Consider the following 24,922-nt stretch of genomic DNA (forward strand, 5'->3'; position numbering starts at 1 on the left):
AAGGAAGGAAGGAAGGAAGGAAGGAAGGAAGGAAGGAAGGAAGGAAGGAAGGAAGGAAGGAAGGAAGGAAGGAAGGGAGAAAGAAAGATGTTCAAAAAGATTCCTATTGAATCAAAAATGTCTATATAATGAAAACTCTTTTACCAACTAAATATTCCAGCCAAAAGTTAGGAAAAACACCCTCCACTATGTCTTAGCAGTGAAACTGAGGCCTTTTCTTCCAATCCATTGAGTATTAAGTACAACACAGAGAAAAAGAGGCCAAGGATTTTATTGAGTTTTGGTATTAGTTACAATCAAATTTTTCTAATATTAACAAAAAATGGGGTTTTTTTCTCATGAAACATGGGATTTTTTAAACTTTTTAAACTGTGGGATCTTACTAGTGGGGCTTGGGGAGAAGGGGAATTCTGGATTGTTTCATTGTTTCAGTTCTTTTTTTTTTTTTTTTTTAAACTATGACACTTCTTTGGAGGAATGGAAAATAATTTATTTCAATTTCATTTCTTTCCATAGTTCCTTAATATCTATGAGAAATCCAAATTCTGTGGCCTGACATTCAGAGTTCTCCATTATGTGACTCCAACTGACCTTTCCAGGCTTTATTTTGTATTGTTCCTTGACTTGACTGTGTTTGTACTGACACTCTTCCCCTGCCTGCAATATCCTTGCCTCTCCTTTCTGAAATTCTAAAAGTTTCTTATCTAATTAAAGAGTCCATACATAAGATGTTCTGTTAGAGTAGAAAAAGAGCTCATCTAGAAGTCAGGAATATCAAGATTTTAAGTCTCACCTCTGACATGTACTGGCATCATTCCCCTTCTATAGCCCTTCACCTCTCAGTGTATGAGGTAACTCTAAATGGCACAGTAGGTACCAATTTGCTCTGGAGGAGAGTGTTTCCTCTGGAAATTCTATAGCAATAAAATCATATTTTATTTTTTTCTTTACAAGCCTTTACCTTCCATCTTAGAATTAATGTTGTATATTCCTTCCAAGGTAGAAGAGTGGCAAGGGCTAGGCAATGGGGAGTTAAGTGACTTGACCAGGGTCATGCAGCTAGGAAGAATCTGAGGCCAGATTTGAACCCAGGACCTCCCATCTCTAGGCCTGGCTCTCCATCTACTGACCTACCCAGCTACCTCCTGATTCTCTTTAAAGAAAATTCCTCCAAAGCAGAAACTGCTTTATTTTTTCCATTTGTATAAAAGTTTAACACAGTATTTTTTTTTTTGCACAATGATGGCTTAAAATGCCTTCTCCTTTCTTCATTCATTTAAAAAATATATTTAAAATGAGAGTTACTATATAGTGCTTACTATGTGCTAGGCATGGTATCAGATACCTATTATTATTACTATTATACTATATATATTATATTTGATAGTATTATTATACTATTATTATCTACATTTTACAGAAAAAAACTGAAACAGAAATTAAGTGAGTTCCTATAATAAGTAGTTAAGCTGTCTGAGGCTGGATTTGAACTCATATCTTTCTGACTCTAGATCCAGGGCTCTATCCACTTCACCACCTAGCTGCCATAAGATCATAAAGCTGAAAACAATATAAAAGATCTAGCCTGACCTCTTTTTCCACATAAGGAAGCTTAGCCTCTCAGAATGGTCGTGGCCTATCCAGCTACCCAAAGAGCTGATGTTTAAATCTCTATCTCTTGGTTCCGAATTAGCATTCTTTTCTCTTAAACTACAAATAGGTCCAGAATGTCTAAGACACTAAAATCAACTTCAGTGATGGAAGAAGCTTTATACTTACCCCTTCACACATACACCCCCCAAATTTCCAAACCCTTTTGAGAACAAACCCTCTCCTTGGCCACCGAAAGTTGAAAAAAAAAAAAAGAATCAGAGTTGAAAGCTTTCTTGGAGATCATCTGACCTACTCCCTCTCTGATGCATGAATCACTTCTAACATACAGGTGAACTCCTATGAGATTAGCCTTGGAGGCAGCCAGGGAATAGAACAGCAAATTGAGAGCCAGGCCTAGGGACTGGAGGTTCTGGGTTTAAATCTGGCCTCAGATACTTCCTAGCTGTATGACCCTGAGTAAGTCATTTAACCCCAATTGCCTATCCTTTACCACTCTTATGCCTTAGAACAAATACATAGCATTGACTCCAAGATGGAAGGTAAGGGTTTTAAGAGGGGAGGAAATGATCACATTACCCACAAGTATTTTACTTCTCAAAAAAAAAAAGTCCTCTAAAATACATTATCATTCCATTTCTCCTATGCCTTACCCTTTCTAAATATATTCTCCAGTCTTATTGTAGCCTCCAATCTTTCATCCTTAGGTGTTCTCCCAAGCCATCACCTCTGTACTAACTTTACTTTTTTCCCTCTCCAATCTACACTATGTGGTCAAACAGTTCGATTCTCCGCCATCATCTATCCTTAAATCTCTTGCTCTTCCATCTCATCCATGCTCATACCTTGCCAAACTCCAACTCTAGATTACTCCCACCATCTGCCTTCTCCACTCCTACTCACATTCTGTTGAACAAAGCTGGAAAAGAAAGTTACACAACTAAGCCAACGGAGCCCACAACAGATTTATGTTATCTAATCTCAACTGGGCCCACTTTTCAGAAAGGCAATATTTCTCTTTTACTCCTCTCAAATTGATTAGCTATATGGCTCCTCAAGGATATTCCAAACCTCTTTTCTCCTCAAGCCTTTCACTTCAACCCTTCCCCTACCTGCTGAGTTAAGGGTCTCAGCTTATATTTTACAGACAAAATAGAAACTATTTATCTTCAACTCCATCTTCTCCCCTTTTCTACATCTCAGAACTTCTTGATGCCATCCCTCATTCTTTCCTCCTTTACTTCAAACCCTTGAAGAGGTGACACTTCACCTTAAGCAGGCCAATTCCTCTAGATGTATCCTTGAGTTCAACTCTTCCTGTCTTCTTTAGCAGATTACTTCTGCAAACTCCCCATCTTTATTATCTTCAATCTCTTACTTTCTACTGGTTCCTTCTCTGCTGCCTATGAATACAAAGTCTCCCCTCATTCTCAAAAAATATTCACTAGGCCTTGCCATGTACCTTAATTATCATCCTATAACTATTCCCTTTAATAGCCAAATTCCTAAAAAAAAGTTGTGTCTACTTTTTCTCTTCATCCTTTGTGATCTGGCTTCTAACCCTTTCTTGCCCTTCTTCTTACTCTTCTTAACCCTTTGCAATCTGATTTCCAGCCTCATGACTTAACTGAAATTGTTCTTTCTAAAATTATCATTGAACACATGTAAAATCCAGTGGAATTGCTTGATGGCTATGGGATGGGGGTGGGAGGAGAGGAGGAAAAGAACATGAATCATGTAACCATGGAAAAATATTCTAAATTAATCAATTAAATAAAATTTTTCAAATCACAAAAAAAAATAGAATAAAATAAAATTATCATTGATCTCTTAACTGGCAAGTCTGATGGCCTCTCCCCAATCCTCATCCTATTGGGTCTCTCCTGACCACTTGACATTAGTCATCATCCTCTCCTCCAGAATACTTTCTCTTCTATGAGTTTTAGGGGCAATACTCTTTATTCTCCTCTTGTCTGACCACATTTTCTCATTCTCTCTTGCTGGTTCATCATTAATATCATGGGATCTATCCCGAGTCTATTTCTCTTTTGACACTTTCTCATTTGCTGACCTCATTAGTTACTAAGCATTGAATTATCATTTCTGTGCAGGTAGCTCCCAAAACTATATATTCAGCTCTAGTAGCTCTTCTGAGCTTTAGCATATGCAAATGTCTATTGGACATTTTGAACTGGATGTCCCATAGACATCTCCAACTAAAACATGTCTGAAACAAAACTCCTTTCCTTCCCAAACCCACCCTTCTTCTAAACTTGACTATTTCTGTGAAGGGAACCACCATACTTCCAGGCTCAGGTTGACAAGCTTATCATTATCCTCAACTCTGAACCCTACCTCAACCCACATATCAAATCGATCGCCAAGTCTTTTTGTTTCTATCTCCACAACATCTTTCACATCCATACCCTTCTTCTTTCTCTGGAGCCCAACCTCCTATTTCATGCCCACATCATCTCTCACCTGGACTATTATAAGAGCCTCCTACTAGGTTTCTCTGACCCCAATCTTTCCCCATGAGAATCTATCCTCCATACAACTGTTAAATTATTTTCCAAAATCATAGATCTGACCATTTTACTCCTCTGCTTAATGAACTCTACTGGCTCTCTCTGGCTTCTAAAACCAACTATCATCCACATAGAACCAACTATAAGCCATTAAGCTTTTGGAGCCTCTACAACTTGGCCTCAACTTCCTTTTCCAACCTTGTCATATACATTATGCCCTTATCTTCCTCCTCCCTTACAGTCAAACTAGATTTCTTGCTCTTCCTTCCATATAACACCCCACCTCTGGATCCCACATCTTTGCACTGAGTGTCTCCTGTGCCTGAAGGCTCTCCCACTTCACAGTCTACTTCTTAGAATCCTTCGTTCCACTCTAACTCAATTCAAGTAACACCTTCCACATAAAGCTTTCACTTAGCTCCTCTGCTGCTAATGTCTCCTCCACAAAATTATCCTATATTTATTTTTATGCTTTTCCCCCACATTATGTATGCATATCTATTTCCCCAGATAGAATGTAAATCCCTCGAGGGCAGGAACTATTTCATTTTGTTTTTGATTTCTCCAATGCCTGAGTGCCTAGCACACAATATACACTTTTAAATTCTTAGAAAGTGATTAGTGCTAGATGAGATTTTGAGATGAGATTTTGAGGTCTTCTTAATTTTTGTGGAATTGAGCTAACTCACTTAGAGTATGACATGGTGGAAAGACATTCCTGGGGAAGAAGAGATTCTACAGGAGTGAATTTTAAGATGATAAAAACAGCAGATGGAGTGCTGAAATTCTCTTTGCATCTGCTGCCCTGCCTGGTTTCAACTTGAAGAAACAAGATGCCCCTCTCAGGATAAGCTCATAACTTCTAATCTCATGACTTTCAAATGTTAAGGGTTGGTGAGTAAATTCATAAGTACAAGAAAATTAGTACTTCTATTGTGAGGGTTTGCAAAGACCTTTTCAGGGTAGCTCATCTTCCTTTGGTGTCCTGCCATCCAACTCTTACCTGGGGTTCCAAAAAGCTGTAACAACAGCACAGCAGCAACTTCCCCATGAAGACCTTCATGGCAAATGGACTAAAGCAGATTGAGGGCAACAGACAGGTCTCAAACCTGTCTGTGTTAGGAGAGTGTCTACCCCAGGCAAATAATGATGCCCCCTGATGGAATGGGTAGATGAGACATTTGTTCCAATGATCATGAAGGCAGCAGAAGGGGGACGCCATGTAGCACTTAGGGCTTGCTTAGATATGGAAGAGGCCAAGGTCATCCACTGCATCCAAAGCCATCATCAGTCATCTTGATTTTTGTCTTACCACTGGACTCGGATGACTGTGGAAGAGACAATGAGACTGATGACTTTGTGCAACTGTCTCACTTAAATCCAGTTTATGCATGGGTCAAAAGACATCACCCAGCAGTGTCATTTTAGTCCTCTTTGAGTAGGAAGGACAATGACCAATCAACAAAAAGGCTTCCAAAAAGGGAGAGATCGATGTGGTTCTAGAGTATCTGAGTAAAATTTCATAGAGGAGACAGATCTGAAATAAGACAGCCAGGACAATTTCTATATTATCTACAAGTTCACTAAGTATACTTACCTTGATTAAGTTTTTTAAGAATGTGCAGTTGGTAAGTAAAAATAAGCATTCATATGTTTTATACAAGTAAAGCATTTTCCTACCTTCATAAACAGAGAATACCAAAAAGGTCTAATCTTATCTTGAGCACTCTGAGTCATTCCTGATGTACATCAAGTACTGCCTTAAGCTCTGAGATGATGACGATGGCCTCAAGGGTTCTTGAGGTGCTAGGATTGTTGCTCCTACATCAAATGGTCCATGTCTCCTCTACTTTTATTCTTGTTTTCCCCCCCCCTCCTATCTGCTGTCAACTAATACTTTTCACTGGCTGCAGCTGCTTCAAATCAGCCACTTTATTATCCAACAGTCTGAGCAACAAAAACAACAGCCTGAGGACAGCATCTTCTTGTCTTTTGTACATGAACTTTGTGACAACTCTTTGCAGCCCCTTTGGGCTCTTTCATTTTTTTTTTCAGTGTTCCAGATGGTTGAGATTACCGGAAACCCAACTCCTGGATTACTGGACCATTACATGATTAATTTCCTTTAACTGATTCTCAAACAGAACAATTTTCTCTCAAAAGACATCTGGTAAACTAGCTCAAATTATAATAAGACATATATGTTTTCTAAAACCATTATACTGAAACATCAAGATAGTCTATGAATTGACATTTCATTTGATTTAAGTCCTCCCCACACTATGTGTCAAATATAACAACATTCTCCTTGCCCTGAAAAAATTGTCATTTGGGGTTTTATTTATTCTTTCCATTTAAGTAAATTAAGATTACTCTTCTCCAGGGAACTTCACAACTTTTGAGTTAGCTCCAGACACCTGAGGCAGCCTGGTGTTGGGTTCAGAGGAGAGAGCACTAGGTCTAAGTATAAAGAGGACCCTGGATACTCACTAATTGTGTGATTGTGGGGAAGTCACTTAACCTCCGTTTGTCTCCATATCCTCATCTTCATAATGAAGATAATAATAGTACCAACCTTTCAGGATCATTATGAGGATCAGATGAGATAATTTAACAGTGCCTGGAACGCAGTAGGCACTTAATAGATTTGTTTCCTTACTTCTTTTCTTACCCTGGAGTGGCATAAAACCATATCCTAGATTTATGGCTTTACAACCTAGAATCAAAATCTTAAGAGTTAGAAAGGACCTACATTGTAGTAAAAGTCCTCTAGAACATCCTTATTCACCCATTCCCCTCTTGAAGGTTTTTCAGTAATGGGAAGTTTACTGCTTTTGAAAGCAGTACATTGCATTTTTGAACACCTAAAACTGTGAAGGTTTTTTTTCTCATATAAAACTACATCTCTGCAACTCCTGGCCACTAATCTTAGCCCTAGGTGAAGTCTAATCTTTCTTTCCTGTAGTTACCCTTTTGATATTAAAAGATCATGGTAAAATGGCAATGGGGGATGTCTCATTCTCTTCCAGAGTCATCGAAGTCCAGAGGCAAGACCAAAGTCAAGATGACTGGTGATGTTTCAGAATGCAGTGGATATTCATGGCTTCCTTGGGATTTATCAAGCTTTAAGCACTGAACAGCTCCTGCTTCTGCTGCCTTCATGGCCCACTGGAACATTATTCACATTCATCTCTTCTCCCAGGGAAATCTTCACCTGCTTGGGGCAGACACCCCTCTAACTCACCAACAAGTTTGAGGTCCATTGGTTATTTTCAACCTGGTCAAGATGGTTTTACCAGAGTGTGACCACTGGATACACTACAGCTTCTTGGAGCCACAGGTAAGAACTGGATGAAAGAAAGGTGGACACCAAAGATGGAAGGCAATCCTAAAAAGGACTCAGCAAGCCCTCACACCAGAAGTATTAGTCTTCCCTGATCACCTTGTATTCCCTATACATACATATAAGATATTACATGTATATAACACATCGGACATAAATATAAAATAAGTAAACATAAATATATACAGGGTAGTTCAGTACAAGATAGTTTGGGAGAGAAGGCACTAGCAGTTGAAGGAACCAAAAAAGGGCATCATGCAGAAAATGGTGCCTAAGCTGCATCTTAAAGGAAGAAAGAGACTATGAGGAGGAGGGTTAAGAAGGGAGACCATTCCAGGCATGAGAGACAGGCAGTCAGTGCAAAGTCACAGACAGGAGGAATAGAGGCCAGATTGGCTGGATCACAAAGTGTAGGAGGCAGAGTGATGTCCCATGAGCCTGGAAAGATAGGTTGGGGCCAGGCTGTGACGGGCTTCAAAAGCTAAACAGGACTTTCTGTGTTATCCTAAAGCAATACGGGAAGCTTCATATTTGGTGCTTCAATACCAGAGTGACAAAAACTAGTGTTTCCACGACTGTTTCCGCCACTGCATCTCAATGCCCTCTGGAGTGAATGGCAAGAGTTTCAGAATGTTTACTGCAAAGGGCTGCATTCATGCAGAGAGATACATTTTAATTTGCTGACTCCAGCAGAAAGGCATGTCTCCATTTGGAAAGCAGGAGGTGGCCGTAACATATTGACAGGTCAAAATGCCAAAGGCTGGAAGCTCTATTCCATTATTGGGGTCTTAATAGGACACAGTATCTAAAGAAGTATTGACTTTAGCACAGATCTGGACAACTGTTTTTTCAGAGTGTTTATTCTGTAAGAGAATGTGACCTTGGCTAAATCACTCCACCTCTTCTAATCCTCATTTTTGTGACCATATAATAAGATAAACAATCTCTAAAGTTCCTTCCAGAGTCATAGGGGAGGGGGTAATCAGAACTTTGTCCTAGGATGCCAAATTAACAAGGTCCTGACAACAATTTTGATTTTTTAGAAATATGGAAACAATAGAGCTTGGCATTTCCCTGGGCAAGAATAATTAGATAAGAAGCTTTCAGATGGAGGGAGGACTGAGGAAATCTCTCCCCAGTCATGCCTGGGACACTCCTCCAGCTTTCAAACTCAAACAAAGGACCTCTTCCTACTGCTTGCCTTCAATGGAAATTGTGGTTCATGTTCTGTGCACAAACTCTTCTAGTTATAGCTCTGAATTTGATGAACGCAAAAGAAGAAAGGTAGGGCAGTAAAGAAAAAGAACACTGGATTTGTAATTAGAAGATCTGGGTTCAAATGCTGACTTTGCCATCTCCTACCTGTCTAAATTTAGGGAAATTACTTAATATCTCTGGGCTTCAATTCTTCATTTGTGAAACAAAGAGAGTTGACTAGATGGACTCCAAATAAGGTATACCTGTGAGTAATTTCTTTATCCTTCTATTTTGTTGATGAAAAATGGTTGATATAGAGAAAGGTCACATTAAATCTCATTGTATTTGCTCAAAAAACACAGGAAAATATTATAAGAAGAAGAAAAAAACCATGAACTGGGCAAATACATTTCTCAACAGCAGTGATACTTTAACCACCTATTTTCAGGAATCACATAGGCTCATGAAGTACAGAAAACTACTCAGAGAAATGTCAAAGAATATGATAGAAATTCAAATGGAAATAATGGCAAGTGAAAGTTAAATTTCAGTGAAATATATATGCAGATACAATCACATATACATACATACATTTTATTTTGGGCCAGAGAGCAACTTCTTCTCCCAATACTGACCAGCAACACCTCTCTCAGAAAGTTACCCAGATAGCTAGGTTGCCTGGGGAACTCAGTGTGATGATAGAAAGACTACATGTAGAAGAGATTTTTTTTTAAACTCATTTTATAATCCTCTCCATTGACTAGCACCAAATAATAATGCAATTTCTTATGTTGCCTTATGTTTAATCTGGATCCATTTAAATACCTTCATCAATCCCCTCTCCCCGTCCTGGGAGATCACTTCAGAGGAGGCTGACACCTGGCTACCATTTGCATTTGTCCAAGCCAGTCTTTGTTATCCTTCACTTCATTTTCATGTATTCATTTATCTTCATCATACTTACGGGGCTGTGAGCTCCAGGAAAGCTTAACCCATAGGTACCTTACATTAATCTCATTTGTCTCTTGGTTTTCATGGGTACAAGGTCTCTCAGGAAAACATCTTCTAGACTTAAGGATTGCTATAAATGTGACAGAAGAAGGTCATCATCACTGGTCTTTGTAAATGTCCCTTAAGGCCATCTTTGGTAGTCAGTTGTCACGAAGAGGTGGTATTTCTGAGAGAGCCAATGGGAGACTCATTCATGTGTATTCTAGACCACTTGTGTTATTACCTGTGAAGAATTGCTTCTCAAATATTAATGATTTCTAAAGTCTAAGTGTCCCTTCTACATAGATGACCTTCTACTTCAAATGATCTTTATGAAGTGTTGTAACTGAAAAAAATTCCCCCTCTGAGCTGTCTTCTTGTCATGAGGCTCCAGTACATGATAGCCTCATCCTCAGAATCTTTTTGGCTCAGGAGCATTTTCAAGGGCCTGACTCTACCTTTAAGAACCCAATGCCATCTTGACACCATGAGAAAGCCTCAGAGGAGGGCATTAACAGAGATGTGAGTATCTAACCCTTGAAGTGAGTTTCATTGCACTTCTTGATCTCACGGGTAGTTTCTAATGGGGTTATCGATTGATTTATTACATTTAACCAATCAGAGGCTTTTTGCCATTTACATTATAGGATCATAGCAGTTAGGATTGAAAGAGTTCTTAAAAATTATCTAATTCAATTTTTCCCTAATTTTACAGATGAGGAAACTGAGGAAAGTCAATAATGTTAAAGGAGGGTTTTTTTTAAGTTATCTGAACCTTCAGCTGGATTTGAATAGTCCCAAATAGTTTAATTAATGTCCCTAAAGGACTTTATTCCCCAATGGGAGAAATAATACAAGCATCCAAATAACAAAAATACAAAACAGGATATATCAAGTACCATAGGGTAGTACAAAAGAAAGTGCTATACGAGTTCAGAATGAAGAGCCTGGGTGAGACCAGGAGAATAAGGAAAGAGTTCCTGGCAGTAGTAGTTTTGGGGCTTTACTTTAAAGGAAGGGAAGGAATTTAGAACATGAGCCTTTCCTCAGTGGATAACAGTTCAAAAACTAAGTAGAGTTTTCACAAGAAAACTTGCAAACTATCAACAACTATATGAAATAGTGCTCTAAATTACTAATAAGAGAAATGAAAATTAAAATAACTGAAGTTTTCCATTACATCTAAGCACCAAAAAAGACAAAGACAGAAAGTCAGTTTGGCTAAGTGAAGACAAGAACACTAACACACTGTTGAAAGAGCTATGGAATTTGACTACCTGTTTTGGAAAAATTATTTGGAACTAGCAAGAAAAATCACTAAACTATTCATACTTTTTGACCTAGAAATGTCACTATTGGGCATAAAGCCCAAAGAGAGATCAAAGACCAAAAAAAAAAAAAAGACATACATAATATATATATATAATAAAATGTTCATAGAAACATTTTTGTGAAAGCAAAAAAAAAGGGGGGGGAACAGAGGAGTGAGTACCCACTGGTTGTAGAATAACTGAATAAACTATGATATATGGGTATAACAAAAAATATTATTGGACCATGAGAAATTATGACTGAATTCAGAGAAACGTGGAAAGACTTGCATGAGTTAATAGTAAAGTAAGCAGAATGAAGACAATATATTTTATGATTACAATAATGTAAATGAAAAGAATGATAAAAATGAATCACAATGCTGAGGAACTAGAGAAGCAATAAGGAAGGACCTTCCTTCATTTAATAGAGGTAAAATATCACAGGAATAAAATTTCATATACAGTTAGATATAGTAAATACTTCAATTGGTTTTGCTTAACTCTTTTCATTTGTTACAACTACAGTTTCATTTGGCAATAGAAACTATATGCATATAGAGGCAACTAAGTGGCTTAGTGGATAGATTTTCTTTCTTTCTTCCCTTCTTCCTTCCTTCCTTTCTTTCTTTCTCCTTATGTTCTGTCTTAGTAATAACTCCAAGACAGAAAAGTAAGGGCTAGGCCAATAGAGTTAAGTGACTTGCCCAGGGTCACAAAGCTAGGAAGTATCTGAGACTGAATTTGAATCCAGGTCCTCCCAACTTCAGGACTTCAACACTCTGGTATAGGAGTCACTTCATACATATACTACTGGGATAGCCTGGTAATTGTTCTACTTGCCACAAGTCTCTCTCCATTCAAGTCCATTTTCCACTTGTCTGCCAAAGAAATCTTCCTAAAGTGGAGGTCTGATCATACTCCTCTCCTCTCCCAGCCTCAGTAAACTCCAGGGGCTCCCTTTTACCTCCAGGAACAAATATAAAACCCTGTTTGGCATTAAAAGACCTTCATAAACTACCACCCTCTCTCCACATTTCCAGGTATTTCTTACTCCCACATACCCTGTGATTCAATGACACCAGCCTCCACTTTCTTTTTTCTTTTTAATCCTTACCTTCTGTCTTAATATCAGTTCTAAGAGAGAAGTACAGCAAGGACTCCACAATTGGGATTCAGTGACTTGCCTGTAGTCAAATAAGTAGGAAGTGTCTACATTCAAATTTGAACCCAGGAGATCTTGCTCTCTATCCATTGTGCTCTCTAGCTGAAGCCTCCATCTTTTTTCTGTTCCTTTTATAAGATAGTCCATCTCCCAAATCTAGGCATTTTCATTGCTTTTTCCCTCATTCCTAGAATTCTATTTCTCCTCATTTCCATCTCCTTTATCTGACTTTCTTGAAGTCTCAGCTAAAAATCTCACCTTTTTCAGGAAGTCATTCCAAATCCCTTCTTTAAAAATATAATCCTTACTTTCTGTCTTAGAATTAATACTAAGTATTGGGAGGAAGTTAGATGGCTCAGTAGATTGAGAGCCAGGCCATTGATTCTAAGAGGGAAGGGAAGGGTTAAAAAAAAATACTAAAAAAAAAAATACTAAGTATCAGATCCAAGCAGAAGAGGGGTAAAGGGCTAGGCATTTGGGGTTAAGTGACTTGCCCAGGGTCACATAGCTAGATAGTTTCTAAGGCCACATTTGAACCCAGGAGCTCTGATCTCTAGGCCTAGCTCTTTATCCATTTAGGCTACCTCGCTCCCCCCACCATCTTTTTTCTATTCCATTTATGAATATAACTTGATAACTCTCCCAACTTGAGGCATATTTACTGCTTGTCCCCTCCTTCCTGAAATTCTATCTCTCCTCATTCCCATTTCCTTTACTTGGCTTTCTTCAAATCTCAGCTAAAATTCCATCTTCCTTAGAAAGTCATTCCCATGCCCTTCTTTTTTTTTTTTTTAATCTTTTCTTTCTGTCTTAGAATCACAGCTAAGAAATGTCTGAGGCCACATTTGAACCCAGAAATCCCTCCCTCCAGGCTTGGTGCTCTCTCTAGCCATCTATCCAGCTAGCCACCTAGCTGTTCCTCCCCCTTCCATCTTAATTCATATGCTTCTCCCTTGCTAATTATTTCCAATTTATCATGAATGTATGGTGTCTATATATAGTTATTTGCACATTGTCTTGCTTATTAGGCTGTGGCTCCTTGAGAGTAGAGACTTGGTAGCCTCACCCAGTGCTTAGAATGGTGTCTGCCACAAAATAGGCACTTGATAAATATTTATTGTCTTACTAAAAACAAAATGCAACAACATTAAAAAAAAAAAGAATGAGTATGATTGGGGGAAATGGCAAGAAGAGAATACCAGATGGATAGACTACTATGAGCAAAAATATGACTGCTAGAAAGTATAGAGAATCTTCAGGAAGTACAAGCAGTCTGATTGAGCCAAGACCCAGGGCATGCCTAGGACAGTATTCACAGATAAATCTAAAAACATAGGTTGACCCAAATTATAGAAAAAACATTGATTGGTATGTCAGACTAACTGAAACTGGTAGAAATATCTTTATACCTCTTTTGCATATGGGAAAATGGGGTTAGGGAGCATTTCAGTAATTATTTAAGGTCACCAGAATAGCACCAAATCATGTACTTTAATCCTGACTTAATCAACCTAGAATGCCTAAAAACTGGATTGTCTCTAACTACCTACAGAAGCTTAACCAACTACAAAGATTGGAGTTTACAAAGTGTTTTACATTTGCTCCTTTGCTTCTCATAACAACCCCTGGTGACATAGGTATCATCCTCATTTCATAGAATAGGAAATTGAACTGCTTAAAGTGACTTGCCTAAGACCACACAAGAAGAACAGAGAGAGCAGTAAGGGGTGTCAGGACAGACAACAATTTCCAAACCCACCTGGAATACCAGCAGTAGCTGCTCTCAAACAAAACTGCGGTCTAGCTTCCAAAGCTAACAGAATCAGTGCTATAAAAGAATTGCTTTTTATAGCTCACATGAGATAGCTGTATATAGTTACACAGTCCTTCCCCTCCTCAAAAAAGAAACAAAAGGAAAAAATGTAGTTACAGGACCTTCTATCTTAAATACAAACAAAAGGCAGTTTGGATACACATATCATTCCTTAGTAACTCAGCAGGGAACAGGAAGGAAGAGAAGGGAAAATCTTCTTACCACCCACTCACCCACTAGAAAAAGGGAAATGGGATAAAAAATGTGAGGCGGAAACTGCTCTGAAGAATATTTATTCTTTGAAAATTACATGATAAGTGCTTATGAAGTGCTTATTTTTAAATCGAGATCTGGACTAATATAAACACTGACTGATGGAGAATGCCATTGTCCATAGAGTGCTCTCTGGGATAGGAGCTCTCTGGAATATCAAAGAGGTGGACCAGTCAGGGGACCAGACTGTCACACAAGACAGCAGGCCTGAAGCAGAAGAATAACCAAAGACTTTTTTTAGAGATAAAAGAGCAGCAAATTTCAAGAGACACTGAAGATTTTATATTTTTTTTATACTAAAGGAGAAGTATTGAAGAAGGAAGAAAGACAAAGATAAATAGGAGAATCAGTCACAGATAGAGGAGAGGAGGAGAAACAAGGAGAGAAAAGGAGTGAAACAGAGTTGTGTGGGGAAAGAGAAAATGAAGTGAAGAGGATGAAAAGCAGTGAGACTGAATATAAAAGCTGAACGTGAGAAATTCAGAGAAACAGATAATAGAAACTGATAAAGGGGTAGATTAAGACAGCACCACTCTAGAAATGTTAAAACTTCCCCAGATATAAAAAGATACTCATTCCGGTCCACCACAACCACACACACACACACACACACACACATCCATAAATCTGAATAGGTTTTCCATTTGTTGCAGCAGAAACACAAATATTATATAACAAACTCTCTTTCAGCCCTGAAGGGACCTTGAGAACTAAATCCAATGTGGCTAGGAGAAAATGAAAAAAAAAAAACACAATGGTGACTTTCTCCTGAGATTGATCCCATTGTGAAATTATAGAGAATTTTATGTATTAATTTGAGTCTAAAATGTATAAATTTCTTATCCTCTTGACATTCCAAAAAGGGGTGTGGTGGACCAACTCGAGTCATCTCCTGGGTTTTATGCTTTAGGAGAGATCGTTCACATCTGTTCTGGAACCAGCAAGCTGTTTATTTTAAAGTAACATATTTATTAGGCTAGTCACCATGATAATTCTCATAAGACAAGAGCCAATAGCACAGAACTTAAATGATCTTTTGCCCTGTTAAATGGGGCAATTCAGTAAAATAACTCTTGGTTCATTTGTCCATTTACCTAAACTATGCTCACCGTCTCATCACTGTCCGTAGACACTAGGAAGTAACGGCAAATTAAGGTTAATAGCATTAGCAACTATTCCGCCCCCTAACATGCTAAACGGTACCAGGGCTTCCCTCATCGATCGGCATGCCAAACCCGTTACTTGTGACTGAGTAGTAACTGCGACTGGGGAAAGTGCTGGTTATCACTGTCTTATCGCCAGTGGCGTGAAACCTATTACAAGGTGATTTAAACACACACACACACACACACACACACACACACACGAGTCATATCTCTGCACTAGTCTTCCAAATCACGTTGAAACATCGCAGTCAGGAGGAATTGAAAATACTAAACAAAAATGCTGCTTCTACCAGTGCCATAGACACGTGAACTACTTCTGACTGGCATAGTGCTCGCCTCTAAGGACACTGTCACCTCAAATGAGCAGAGAGAGAGAAACAGAACGGGCGCGCACACAGTCACACAAGCCGCACAAAACTTCACACACCCAGAAGATAATCTCATCTTCGGAATGAGTTGCCGCTTTCGACCTCGAAATCAAAGCGTGCTTAAGCAAGTCCCAATCATATGAAATCAATTATCTTCATTTCTTGCCTCGCATTACCCCTTCCCACTTAGATAACTGCATGCAGGGGCCAGCGCTGCCTGGTGAGGATGGTGCAGACGCAGCTAACTCTGGCTTCGTCTCATTTTCCAAAAGCAGTTCTCTCCATCCTCCCCAATTCCCCTCCCCCAACCCCAAAGAGGGATGGGAAGGGGGGTACCCTAGGGAATGCGCAGGCACCCGTCCTCTCCAGGAGGGTTACTGGAGTTGTTCTTCGCAATGACCCGTATCGCATAGTGCCTTTTTATTTTTCTCATCAGTGACTCCCCAACCCCTTCACTCCACCTACCCTCAAAGAAAGAGATCAGAAGAAGGCACAAGTTGGTAGAAACCATTTCAATAAATCATTTCAACTCACCTGGTTTGGGATTTGTCCCCCCACCCCAGGCATAAACAGAAACAATGTGTGAATGAACCAATCACCCACACATGGGATGGTGCTGCGATGCCCCAGCTCCTATGTCCTAGGGTTGGAGTCAGTCCCCGCCAGGGCTCTAAGCTCAGCAGGAGCAAGCAGCAATAGCAGGAGGAGCAGCAAGCAGAAGGGGGATAGACCTTAGCACAATGAATGCAGTGGAGTTTTTCAATGACATCATCCCTCTGGCCAAAAGGCCCCAATAGCCATGCTCCCGACCGAAGCATTCTGGGAAAGGTAGTTCCACAGTCCTAGCCCAGGAAAGTTCCCAGGCAGCCTGTGAAACTACCATATCCAGCATGCACAGCAGCCGGGCGCACCCTGAGTTGACTGAGGGAGCGGGTGGCCTTGGCGGCCATGTTAGACACACACACACACCGAGGCAGCCGTCGAACCGGGAGGACCAGGGGGGCGAGTGAGCGAGCGAGGGAACGCCGGGGGTTAGTGGAGAGACCACGGGCAGCTGGAAGTCTGACGGGGAGCGCCAAGTGGCTAGTCGAGGGCTTTCCGCCACTGAGGTCGAGCTCCTCGGGGTCTGGGCTTGGGGCGGGATGGAAATTCGGCCGGGTAGACAGGGGCCGGCCCGGAACTCGGTGGGATGAGCTTCTCACTCGAGTCCGGGGATCTGCGGGGCGGGATAGGCCTCGTTTTCCCTACGTGGGTCCGGAGCGGCCCGGCCCTAGGCGCTGGCGACTCCGGGTCTCGGGACTGGAGCAGGCCCAAAGGCCTTCTCTCCCAGCCTGGGGCAAGCGGGAGCAACTCGACCCCCTTTTCGTCTCGGCTCCGCCGTGCCCTCGGCCTCCACTCAGCCCTGGGTGCTGGGGAGATGTTTATCTCGGGCTCCTCCCTCCCTCTTGGGAGGTTTCTCGGCCTTTCCGTATCTTTTTTTTTTTTTTTTTTAATCTTATCTGGGATACACACACACACACACACACTCTTCCAAAAAAAAAAAAAAAAAAAGGGAGAGATTACTGTCTATTCTTAAATAAGATCGGGTTAGGACGCTGGCCAGCCCGATGTTAAAAGGCCCAGCAATAGGAAGGGGGGAGGGAAGGTAGTGAGATTGAGACACCTTAGACCCCCTGCCTAGCCGCAAACTAGGAAAGATTCGATAAGATTTTGGTTTTTATGAAGTTTTTTTTTTCTTTTTTAATCAATATTGTCCGTTACTAGAACTGAAGAGAAAGCTTCTTCCCTTCGTCCTCCCTCCTGCCCTCCCTCCCCCCAGGAGAGTGGCAATAGAATATTTAATTCCTCCCTGGTAGAAAAGTTCTAGGATTAATTATGGGATTTCCAAATTTGGTGAGCATTTTGAGGCCTGTGATTTTGCTTTTTTCCTGAAGGAGATAAATAGATATTGGACTCTTCTTAGTGAATTAAATCGTTTTCAGTTAACTTAATTAAACTGCCTTGTTTTTCTTTTCAGAGTCTGTCACACAATGAAAAATGGAGTGAAATTTCTTCATAAAGGTTTCTGAAGACTCACATGATCTCTTTTAAGCCACCTTTCCTCTTTGTTCTACCATTCAAAAAAGACAAATCACTTCAAACCATTAAAAGGGCAAACTTTGGTTTATCGAAGTTGAATAAATAAAATTATAGTTGAGGTTATCCTTGGACAAAAAGGAGAACCTAGAAGAAAATATTTGAAAACTAATCAAAAAGCTTTTTCTTTCAGATGTGTATGGATGATAAAAAAAAAAACAAGTTGCCTTTTTAAAATGTCATGATTTTGGGAACAGCTCAAAGTGAGTGGGCATTCTTTGGTTTAAGGCTTGATGGTTTCTTGGCATCATTTGTAATGAATACAATGATAGAAAAGGCTTAAATGGGAATAACTTTGCATGATACATCTGGAAGAACTTTCATTCTAACCGGATTCTTGTAAGTAAACATGGTAAGTATGAGAAAACAATACATATATCTGTTTTGCTTCTAAAACTTTAATTGCGCATTTTGGGCTGATAATTCTGCCATTTTTTTTTTCCATGTTTGTGCATTGTGAAAAAAGATAGTTATTTCAAAGTATGTAGGTTTTTGTTTTGTTTTTTTACTGGTTTGTGTGCATCTCTTGGTAGAGATAATTTCCTTGTTGTAAACAGGCTTGAATTACCTGGAACCTTTATTTGAACAGAAAAGATTTATTCCTTTACAGAAAAGATCTTCACTTCTGTTTGAGTTGCTATGGAAGTCCTGTTTGGTGGAAAGAAAAAGACTAACACCAACTGGATTAAACAAGTTTGGTTGTCAGATTGGTGTGTGGGATGAATGAGAATGTAGTTCAATGTGTTATATAATCTGATACATCTTACAGCAGTTTGAAATTTTTCCAGCCTTCACTAATGGACATGTGGGATGTGACTATAAAATAATGAAACTATTTTCTTCATGGTATTTGTGGAAACAAGTCTTATTTCTTTATAGTCACACATGCTTTATTAACATAACAGCTAAAAAACCTTAATGGATTGTTTCATCTAGTGTCATTTGCCTTTGAAAAAAGAGTGCTATGGTATATCTCTGGTAGTTTAACATCAATTACTGTATATTTGAGGAGACAATGAGACTGCTCCTCTGGGAAAAGCCACTGTTTCCAGATGTCTGTTGTCTTGGCAAAACTTCCTTTTGTTGCTATGTTCTATATGACTTAATGCTTTAAAACTATTGCGCATTTTTTCCAGCTAATTTATTTAGGTTGTATTGAGTATAGTTCAAAATATCTGACTTTTCCTCATTTTAGGAACTTATTTCTAAACCCCATGGAACATCCTAGATGAAATTGCAACTTCATTTAAAAAGTAATGAGTCCTTGATTTTTATATTCCTAATGCTTCGGTGAAATTTTGCCTAGAAATTTGTCAGTTGTACTGCTCTTGCTTTTCACCATGTCATTCCATCTTATGGAATGGATTTAATGTCTTAAGGCATATTGTTGAAATAGAACTTTTATTATGGAAGAAAAAAATCAAAATCACTACACAGGCTCTCTTCCTCTATATTTTTACCTGTATTGCATTGAATGAAAAAGCTTCAAGAAGACTGGTACATCTATGAAGCTGAGATTTTTAGGGAGTCATAGAACTAGCAGCATTTGAAAAGTTCTTTTAACAATTTAAAATATCATCTATGAAACTGGGAAAACTTAGTACCAAGGAGCAAAGTAGACTAGGACCAAGTTATTATGCCCTGTTTCATCTTTTTATAACACATTTTCTTACTGAAAGATAGAGTAGGAACTTCTTTGATTTCAGTGAGTCCATTATGTATTCTCATTTGCCCATACTACACAATCTTTCGTTTAGGGACTCTTGATTGTTTAAAAAAATCAAAGCACTGAAAAGAAATTCATGGATGTATTCCAAATTACTGGTCTACAATCAAAGACTGAATGTATTGCGGAGGAGGTGTATGTTTCAGCCATGGGGTGGACTGAATGATAAATATATGGTGCCAGGACAATTAGTCATTTCCCAGATAGGGTGAAATCCCAATTACCAGGCTTCCTGGTATCTGGTGGTTGATTACTGTATAGAGTTCTCTTTAATAGCAACAACAAAAAGTTATCCTTGACAAATGGAAAACACTATATTGTCATACTATCTTTACTACAAATTACCTGAATGCTGAAATGTCAGGAAAGAAGAAAAAATGCTTAATTTCAAAGAGTTCTGAGGGTTCAAAGGTTTTGTCCCCTGTCCAGAGACATTTCTATCATTTCCCCCTTGTGTACAAAGCAAAAAACTATAGATTTACAGACATTTGAATTGAGTGACTTGTGCCCATTTTACATATTAAGGTAAGTGGCTTTTTAAGACTAATCTTTTAGGTTAGAAAAAAACTTTTTGGTTACTACCTCTTAGCAGACCTGTGGGTTTATCCTTCCCCATGATAGTTAAAGCCTTAATTGGTATTTTAGTTTTCAGATGTAACGAAGTCAACAAACCTGATTCGATTTTATTTCAAATGTGAAAATGAGGAAAGTTCTTTAAAAATTGTGTACATGAAAAAAGTTTGGTTTAGATTATATGTCCTTTTGAGAAACTGTTTATTTTAAGAGTTATACCGGTTCATGATTTCATTCTCACCTCATTGTGACATGTGTTATCAGAAATCACTGGATTTCAAGTTGGGGGTTCAGATCATGTCTCCAACTTACTATTCATATGACTTAAGTCACTTTAACCTCTCTCTACCTCAGTTTCCCCTTCTCCCAAATGAAGTTGAATTACATGATCTCTCTTAGAAGTTACAGGAATAGAAAATTAAGTAGTTTTGCTAACTTCACACTTACCCCAATTTCCAAATGGTGGTTTTGCTTATTTTTAAGTGCATTAGAACTGTAACCCTGGTAAATGAAATTGCAGTCTTTGAAAGCTACAAAACTTTAACTGTCAATCATCAAATGTATACTGATTCTTTTTGATCCAGTGATTGTAGATATTGGAAGTTCTCAGTATGTTTTCAGACCTACCATAGGTATCCAGAGCATTTTCTTTAGTGATAACTAAAGACACCCACACACCCCTTATACCACAAATTGTAAAATAAGTTCTGTACAGGTTTTTAGGTCTAATGGTGTAGAGCAAAAAACTAGATTTCAAATCCTAACTTTGCTATCTTTGTAATATTTGTCAAATTACCTAATCCTTTAATCTGTGAGATGAGGGGTTGGAACTAAATCTCACTGATAAAACTGTCAGCACAAGAATCCTATGGCTTATATTATTAGTATTTTTTAAAAAGATCAATATTGAAGTGGTCAGGATAAAAGTATCTCATACTGGAAATAAAGTATGTTATGCAAAAATGCCAAGCTAAACATGTTTTCCTAAAGTAAAATGTATAAGAAACTTGGATATATGCTAGGGGAATGTCAAGTGGAGAATTTAAGAAGTTTATTGAAATAAAGATTATAAGTGTTGGAGTAGAAAGAGGTATTGATTAGTTCAGTTTTAAATGCTGAATTTAACATCAGTTATATCCAGGTAATCCTTCTCAGGTTGTGCCTTTAATTCAAATTTTCGCACTAAGTGGGAAGTTGACTGCACCCTTCTAGTAATTAAGTAGCCCCTTAGAAGTTGCTCAAATTTTGAGTCTCCAAAGTTAAGAATACTGCCCTTTTAGAATCTAGTCATAAGGAAATAATTAGGTTAAGGAAGGTAAGCCAGTATTTTTTAAAAACTACTCAATGAATACCTTGAGTTTCCTTGAGAGAAAGCAGGGTGAGGATATCTTCCCCTCACCCTTCTCCCCATCAGACTTGGGCCTAGGGGGAGTGATTAGTGTAATTGTCCCACTTCCTGAAAATTGAAAAATATTCTCAAGGTATTTATAAGAGGGTGGGTTTAAGAGAAAAAAATAGGCTTGGGATTTTGTAGTATTTTCAGTGAGGCAAATGACCAGTTTTTTTCAAATACCTCTGGATAGAACAAAGTATGCTATTTGCCTTAGCAAGTAGCAACAGAGTTGTTACAGTGAAATGAAGCAGGTCATTAAATGAGTGATGGGCCCCTTGTAAATATTGTTTAACACTTATTTTTTATTTAACAGGTGTGGCTAATGCACTGGCGCTGACAAAAATTACTAGTCAACAGTGACATGGACAAGAAGTTACTTTTCTGAATAAAGTTATTTAGGGAAATGGAGTTTAAAAAAACCCACAATAATATTAACACCTAGCCAGCAGTGGCTAAAAAAATATATAGAATACACTTCAAAGTAGCATAGCATTTGAGGATGGTTCTGGGGATGTTTCTCCTTGAATTAGTTTTGATTTGGGTCCTCATTGGCAGTACTCTGACATATAACTGGAGAATAGTGTATTGATTTACTTGGATTAGTTAATGTAATTTAATGGTCAAAGTCCCGAATGATTCCAAAGGTCACTTTAGTTTTTAATTAGGATTTTGCTTTAAACATTTCTCATTTGTTTGCCCACCTTTTCAAAGGTAAATGATGTGGGGGAAAGGCTTGGGGATTTAGTTTGTCAGAATTTCAACTTTACCACCATGTCATGTCACTTAGCAAATTAGTCAAGTGTTTTGGACTCAGTCTCATGAAAATTCTCTTTTAAGTTTCAGGATTTATTGTAGTGAGATTAAATTTAGAAACTGACCCTACAGTTATTCTATCTGACCAATAAGATTTGTCTCATTCAGTATTAACACATTCCTTAAGGTCATGCCCTTCAAAAATTCTAAAATAAATGGTGATGTATGGATAAGATATCTGGAGAAGATCTTGAAGAGCAAAAGATGTTTTGAAGCCAGTTACAGTTGTTCTTTCAAAGTACAACCTTTTTTTAGGGTTGTTATATAAACTTACAAAGTACAGTTAGTTTGGAAGTTATGTCACATAGCATCTTTCCAAAGCATTTAGTAGTATGTAAAAGACTTTATTTATAAATGAAAGTACCTGTAAAGTGCTGCTACAGTATTCTGTGCTTTGGCCAAATATTTAAGAACTAGTTTTGTGGTCTAACCTTGGTACTCCATGAATCAACTGACCTATACCATGTGTATATTCTACTTTAACCATCTCTTTTGTTTTAAGTGACCTTGCTTAAGGTCTTGGGTAGCTTTTTAGTAGGATCCTTATACTGTCATTGGTTATTCCTCTACAAGATTTTACTAAAATGTTATAAAGCGTTTTTCTGTTGCTCTTAATTCCCTAAACATAACTGTATAGACTGTTTTTGAGATGTAGGGACCTTATAGCCTATAATCTTTTTTTTCCCTTCTCCACCTATATATTTTTTTTTATCCTGCATCTAGTAATTTTCTGTGTACCTGGTTGAGAATTGATAGTTTTCTGTGAGGGTATTTGGCCACTTTTTTTTCTTCATGTTTGCTTTTTTTTTTTTTCAAGGCCTATCTCAGTCCTTTTCATTTTCTTGCTTTCCCAATCTCTACCTCCCTCCCCCTTGTTCTTTAAACTTACACTTCTAATTTATAATTCCTTAAGAATTTTAGTCTTTGTTAATCCTTAAAACTACCCCCATGTCTATTTGGGAAGTACTGAGATTACAGGATTGGCAAATGAGTCCTTACTGTTCTTATATTTTCCCAATCACACCCAGCTCAGTTCAAATGAAGGTGTGCTTCAAGCTGAGATTGGGGGGGAGGGGGGGGGGCTAAGTTCAGATCCTAGTTCCATCTGCTTTATGCAAACATTTTGTTAGCTTCAGAAATCATTAACTTTATGTACTTGTGCCAAAGCTTAAGCCCCAGCTCCAAAATACTTCAAGAATATCATGTAGGGCTATTTAAATTGTTGCTCAATTTTTAGCCTGACACCTCAAGCTAATGTAATTCTTAAAAAGATCATTAAACCCACAAAGAAAGGCAAAAATAATCCCTAACCTTCAAGGAATACATTTTAATGGACACTACAGTTCTATGTTAAGTAAGAGGCAGAGTTGAATTTATCAGTGAAACTGGGAGAGAAATTCTGCCCAATGATAGGGGTGGGGAACTCTTCAAGTTTAAGAGAACAGGTGCTTTAGATGATAAGATTGTTTCTCAGCTCCCTTTTGCTTCCAGGTTAGCTAAGCTTAGCAAAGTGTATCTCCTTTGGGTATGCTGGCTTTCCCATGTTGACAGTGACAGGGAGGAAGTGAGTTTATACTTTTTGAAAGGAATGCTGAGAGGAATTGTTTGTTGTTAAGTCCTGGCAGTGACTAGAATTTGTGTGATTTGGGCTTTTAAAAGGCCTATTATCCTCCGACTTTTGTGGCTGATGACACTTTACAGTAATATCTACCAGCCACACTGGTTGGTTTGTTGAGTAGATGACATCTACCATCTTGATTCCCGAGGTATTTTTCAGTTTGAGACAGATTACCCCTGGACCTAAACTAGTTCCTCTTTCCTGGTACCTCAGAAGTTTAGATTGCTTCTTGTCAATGGTCTGTTGTCAGCTGTAGAGGGCACTGAGGTCCAGGTTTTGAGGGAAGAAACTGTATGAACTAATACCAACGAGTTCTGAGTAGTACTAAATTAAAACATACCAAGTGAATTTCTCACTTAGGGAAACTGGAATAAATGGTGCCTACTATTTCATAAGATTAATATACATATCTCTTTAAGTTTTGTAAAGCATGCATATCATCTGAACCTGACAACTCTTAAGGTAAGTAGAGATATTACCTCATTTTACAAATGAGGAAACAGGCTTAGAGTTTCCTGGTTAGAACCAGTGTCAAAAGATTCAAACCGAAGCCTGTCCTGCTGTAAATTTTTTTATACTTCACTGTTTCTTAAGAAAACCCTCAAAAAATTTTTATTTTGCCAGCCCATAAATGGAAATGAAAATTTGTTACTATGACATATAGGAGGTAATTGTTATATCTGAACTTTGGGAATATCAGAATACTTTCTGATGTAGCTCTTCCCATTTTTTACAGTGTATATTTTAAAATTCTGATGGTTATTAGATGAAGACCACTTTTATCAAATCTTGCAATTTCCTAAAAATTCCAGTGATAGATCTAACAGAAATATACACATTTTCTTAGAGAAATTGTTTTAACCACAAATAGGATTTTTAAAATTGTCCTATTCCATTTG

At 38.4% G+C, this 24,922-nt stretch overlaps 1 protein-coding gene across 1 annotated transcript in view; it reads right to left on the reverse strand.

Moving 5' to 3' along the window:
• The window catches only part of RAB30 (RAB30, member RAS oncogene family), a 126,884-nt gene extending 110,527 nt beyond the window's left edge, over window positions 1–16,357 (reverse strand). The window contains exon 1 of the mRNA XM_044668190.1: window positions 16,299–16,357. The gene's annotated coding sequence lies outside the window, so the exon portion shown is untranslated. The remainder of the gene's footprint in view (window positions 1–16,298) is intronic.
• Window positions 16,358–24,922: the final 8,565 nt, after the last annotated feature.

Source organism: Gracilinanus agilis, chromosome 3 (genome assembly GCF_016433145.1).
Source record: "Gracilinanus agilis isolate LMUSP501 chromosome 3, AgileGrace, whole genome shotgun sequence".
NCBI classification, from domain to species: Eukaryota; Metazoa; Chordata; class Mammalia; order Didelphimorphia; family Didelphidae; genus Gracilinanus; species Gracilinanus agilis.